Genomic DNA, 5761 nt, shown 5'->3' with positions numbered 1-5761 from the left:
AAATATATACAACTCAAATAATTGAAGTATGATCTATACTGAGCCCAAGAAGCCATCACTACAAAAAATTAAGGTTTTAAATACCAAATTTTAGGGACAAAATTATTTTTTAGGGACCAAATAATTTTGTTGCGAAAAGTGTCGTTATTATATTTTTAGCAACAAAAATTGGACATCAGTGATGAATTATTATCTTTTTGGGACCAAATTTTTTGTCCCAAAAAATAAACCATTTTGAGACCAAATTATTTTGTCTCTAAAAGTCTATTTATTAGTGACATTTTCAAAATTTTGTCGCTAAAATGCCTTGTTTTTGACTTTTTGGAATGACGTTTTAGCGACTATCCTCACGACGTTAGAAATTGGTTCTTAAATGTCTTTTACAACAAAATTTTCACTTTTAGAGACCAAAATATTTAGTCTCTAAAACTTTTATATGTTGTAGTGCATATTGGGCCTCCTATCTATCATGATTACAGTGACATTAGTGATTTTTACTACAGTAACATATGGGTGATTCTGTTTGCACTCAAATAATTTAAAAGTTTAGTTCCTATATTATACCCTAATGTAAATTTACTAATAAAGACAATCCACATTGAACTTTAAAATAATTATTTTTTTTTTCTTTTCATGATACACCCATAGGTGTTCTTCATATTCAACTTTCTTTATCTTCTTCCCAAAATTTCAATTATCTTCTCTTCATCTTTTTCTCCACTCCAAAACTCAAATTTACCCTACCAAAACTTTAAGATCAGTTTAATGGCTTTCCTTAACTTGGGCAGTGAATATTTGAAACCAATCAAAATGTCTTTTGGAAGCCAAAGACAGTTTGTGGAATGCCGCAACAACTACCTTGTGATCAAAACTTAGTGACTCTCTTGCCAAAAAAAAAAACCTTGAGACTGAGTATTGTTAGCTATTTACCATGACCAAGTCTCTTTCGATTATATTTTTGCCTCTGTGCCTCTGTTTCACTTCTTTATTTTTGCATATTTCTAGGAAGTCCCTCTTTTCTCTATTTCATTTCTTTTCACCCAGCTCAAGAAATCCCCAGTACAAGAATAAATTGAAACATCAATGGCTACAAGTCATAACATAAAAGAAAATACAATAAATTACCTCTCCAGATAACTGAAAATGATCAATTAAAACAAGCATAAAAAGGGTTTTTAAAAGAGTTTTTCAAAGTGGTGAAATTTAGGGTTTGATTTATTTATTATTTGGGTATATCTTGAGGGGTAATTTTAGAAAAAAAAAAAGAAGGTGTACTGAGGGCAAATTATAATCCTAAATAATTTAATAGGGTGTATTGAGAAGTTGGGCATACTTAATAATTTTTTGAGTATAAATAGAATCCCCCCCGTAACATATGAACATATTCCCACCATCTAAAGCTAACATTAAAACAAAATAGCAACAAAGTTTTTTTTTTTTTTGGGTGAATTACATTAATGCTCCTTATAGTTTGGGATTTATACTATTTAGATCCTTAATCTTTTAATTGTAATCACTACAAAAAAAACACTATTTTTAGTCGCCAAAAGTCCATTTTTAGTGGCCGAAAGTCGAAATTTTACTTTCCCCGACAAAATTTTTACTTTCCCCGACAAAATTTTTAGTCGCCACATTTGTCGCGTATAGGTGGTCGGTGGAGGTATTGGCGACTAAAATTTTTTTAGTCGCCAAAATAAAAGTCTTTAGCGACCAAAATTTTAGTCGCCAATAGTGTTTTACACTTTTGAAAATCATACATTTACCGACTAATAATTTAGTCGCCAATACTCACTCAATCGCCGACTACACTGTTTAGTCGCCAAAATAAAGACTTTTGGCGACCAATAATTTTAGTCGCCAAAGGTGTCGTCGAAAAAAAAAACCCACTTTTTGTTGCTTTTCCTAAGTTTCGAACCCCAACCGTCCCACATTCCGAACATTTTTGCAACACACTCCCTCCACTATGCCACTACAACATCATATGAATATATATGCAATGTATATTATTTATATAGTAACCGGTATTAATACAAAATAATATATATAAATATAATTTTTTTAATTCAATATAATTTATGTAAAAAATAAATTATTTACTTAAAAAAAATTTAGGCCACTTTTGGCGACTAAATTAAATTTTTAGTCGCCAATTCTATCATTTTTTACTACTAATTATTATTTAGTCGCTAAAAAATTAAGTTCCGCTTAGAAATAAGAGGTTTTGGCGACTAAACCTGTTTTTAGTTGCCAAAAACGTCCCCTTTTGGCTACTAAACTGAATTTTAGTCGGCAATGGACTGTTTTTAGCTACTATTTTTTTTTGTAGCCAAAAAGCTTCATTTTCAGCGACTAAACTGTATTTAGTCGTCAAAATCATCACTTTTGGCTACTAAATCATTTTTAGTCGCCAAAAACCGTGACTTTTGGCTACTAAATCATTTTTAGTCGCTAAAACCCTACATTCGGCGACTAAACTGCCTTTTGGTCGCTAATACCCTCATATTTGGCAACTAAACTCTTTTAGTCGGCAAAAGTTATCAATTTTGGCGGCTAATTCCATTTTAGTCGCCAATTGTACTACTTTTAGCGACGAAAAATGTAATTTTAGTCGCCAAAAGTGCTTTTTGTTGTAGTGAATACATTTAATTATAAATTTTGAATCTCATTTCGAATAAGGACAGTTGAAAATATTATTTACTTTGCAAACGGAAAATATTCCATTTTAAGGGCAAAATTGTCAATTGAATAAAATCTAAACTAGTTCGATAAAAATGAATGTCAAAAAATTATTTTTAAATTTTTAAAAATTATTTCTATCCTCCAAAAGGATAAAATTATATAAAAATGATAAATCACAACGCTCAAATAATACACATTAATGTGTGTTTGGGAGAAAAAAGATTGGGTACACACCTAACCTTTGGTATAGTGCACAAAGTGGTTGTTCCGAGATTTGAATCCATAACTTCAAGATTATAGCCAAGGTTTTATCATTGAACCAATACTCACCTCTATATATATAAACATGATAAATCTTTTATATTTTTATTTTTTTATCAAATTAATTTTTAGTATGTGTTTGGATGATGATCATATAATTAGTGATTGTTTTGTTGATATTTTTTAATGGTTATCATCTAATAGATAGTTGTTTTTGTTATTAATAAATATTTTTGGATGGTTATCACGTACTGGATGGTTATTAGAATTTTGATGTGTAATCGATATGTTTAATATATGAAATGTTTTTAGTTTTGAATTTTTTAGTTTACATAGTGATTTAATAAGATATCAAAGTTGTCTCCATGTTTGACATTTGAAAAAATAGAAATTAATTTAATAAAAATAAATATATATAAAAAATAATTTTAAAAAATTATTTCTACCCTCCCAAAAAATAATTTTATATAAAGATGATGTATTTTTAATTTTTTTTTAACAAATTTAATTTTTAACTTTTAATTTTTTAGAAAAAATTTCTGAAAATAGATTCTGAAAACAAAACAAAACAGAACTTTATAACCAAAAAAATGTCAACATTATTCATTAAAAAAGATATCATTACATTTCAAATAATATATAAGTTAATCAATACAAAATAAGTTGGATGACAACTTTGCTCTTGAAATTGACCATTTGAAAGGAAATATTTTTTATTGTCATTATTTGGAACAAGATTCAAAATTTAGAGTTAAATTTATCATAATTGAAAAATCAAAAACCAAAGACGGTAAAGAAAATCATAATAAAAGATCATGATTGCTCGGAGTCCATACCCATACCAGAAAAAAAGCTCATCTCAAATAAGAAATATGCATGTTTGAATTATTGATTTGGGTACGAATTTAAAACAAAAAAAAATAAACAGTGAGAGAAATAGAAATGAAATATCTAATTCTCTCAAATTTTTATTTATTTAAATTCTTTCCCAAACATACGATTCAAACTCAGCTTATGAAGTGGGGGAAAATCAGTGAAGAACTTGCCAGAGTATTGGGCTTTAAGTAAACGCCAGCGTAGAGCAGATCGCAGAGCTTGTGAGGGCAAGACATGTCAATTTCTATATTTGCATCTTTCAAAATGGATAAGAAACTAAGTGGAGGCCTTGTTCTTCCACCTTTTCTTGCTGCAATTTCCTTTTCCTTTCCTTTTTTCGTTTCCTTCGCTGATGAGTCTGTCTTATTACTACAGCTTTGTTCAACTTGTTTGATCTCTGAACTCCCATCAGATTCCATCCTAGCCACCATCAAAAAATTGAGAAAACTATAGTAAAACAAAAACAACAACAACAAAAGCTCAATCAAATCATACAAATGTTATTAATAAGAACAACAACATACAGTCTCATCTGGTTCATGATGTTTAGGATGGCATGGTGGATTTGCATCAAACGCACTCACAGTAGGATCCATAACTAAGTATTTGCCGCATCAATACATAGCTCAGGCGCCTAGAAAAATGGGTCAAGTTTGGCGTGCTGTCTAGCATTTTCTCAAATATTTTGCAACTAAAGTAAGTGGTCTAGCAGTTGATGGGTGGCGCTAATGCCCTCTGTCATTGATTTTTTTATTGTTAATAAAATAGTGATACAGGATCATTAATATTATCATTTAATTTTTTTTAGAATAAAGATTGGGACTCTTTCTCCCACCCCTTTTGACCCCTTTTCTTTTTTGATTAGTTACTTTTTCTTTTTTTTCTCCTCCTCCAATCACCATCCACCACGTGTGTGTGGGGTGGTGGGGGTTGAAGTTTGAGGGGGTCTAAATCACTGCTGTTTTTTTTATTATGTATAACTTTATTTATTATTTGATGGGATTGTTTAGGAGGCCCAACTCATGGCCCAGAAAAGCCCAATCCACCGTTGTCTTAAACTCCCCAAACAATCACATGGATAAAGCCTAACAACAGGCCCAATGAGGAGCAGGAGCAGCTGGTCCTGGTCCAGGCCTGGTAGCATTTGGGCACGTCAGGGAAGGGGTTAGCCGCATGACAGATAAAGACCCTGTAAAGTTATTGACATCACATATCAATTATTAAATGCAATAAGACCTCTCGTTGCAGAAAGGGGGCGAGAAGGCCATGACCGACGGCAAGTAAGTGGAAAGCTTTCGGTCAATGAGACAATATGAATGAACAAAAAAATGATTAACTGTGGATATAAGGAAGCCAAGACAAAACACAATGGGATAACTCTCTCTTTCTCTCTCTCAACCTCCAACTTTCTTTAAGTTACTACCTTGATCACGTTTGTTCTAACGGGATTGTCGGAGGGTTCACAACAAAGAATCACCCCCCATTTTGATACCTTCCCATTGGGCTTCTTGTATGTCAAGTAGAAGGAACCAAGGATCCTTTGCTCATGAAGCACTTAAATTAGTCCGATCCTTCCTCAACGGATCGAATTGCACTATCATTATTAGTTTGTATTATTCCGTTTATGATGTCATCGTGATCCTGAATTTGTATTCCTTGTCATCAGTTTGAAACTAGCCACCTCCAATTCGCTAATGATTCCCTGAGCTGACAACTTTGATTCCTTTGATTACTTTTTAAGAGTCAACTTTTTTATTCTCTTGGCATGCAAAATGTTAAATCTTTTCCTCGAAGGTCATTAGATTTTGGCTTTTTTCCTTGGAGGTCAGGTACTTGATTGGTCAAGCCACTCCTATGGATTAAGCCACTACTATTGAATCATTAAGGAACCACATGGGGAGCATCATAAAGTTATTTTACTGGATTCCCATTAAATTTTGGGTAA

The 5761-nt window shown here is 31.7% G+C and overlaps 1 long non-coding RNA gene across 1 annotated transcript; it reads right to left on the bottom strand.

Moving 5' to 3' along the window:
* Window positions 1-3797: 3797 nt before the first annotated feature.
* Window positions 3798-4518, bottom strand: LOC114306467 (uncharacterized). The gene is made up of 2 exons (XR_014363015.1): window positions 4341-4518; window positions 3798-4236 (listed from the first exon to the last, which is right to left on the bottom strand). It is a non-coding gene; the product is annotated as an uncharacterized LOC114306467 (long non-coding RNA).
* Between the last annotated feature and the right edge of the window lie 1243 nt (window positions 4519-5761).

Source organism: Camellia sinensis, chromosome 3, assembly GCF_055761805.1.
Source record: "Camellia sinensis isolate YWXY chromosome 3, ASM5576180v1, whole genome shotgun sequence".
Classification (NCBI taxonomy): domain Eukaryota; kingdom Viridiplantae; phylum Streptophyta; class Magnoliopsida; order Ericales; family Theaceae; genus Camellia; species Camellia sinensis.
This window is presented reverse-complemented; position numbering and strand designations above follow the sequence as displayed.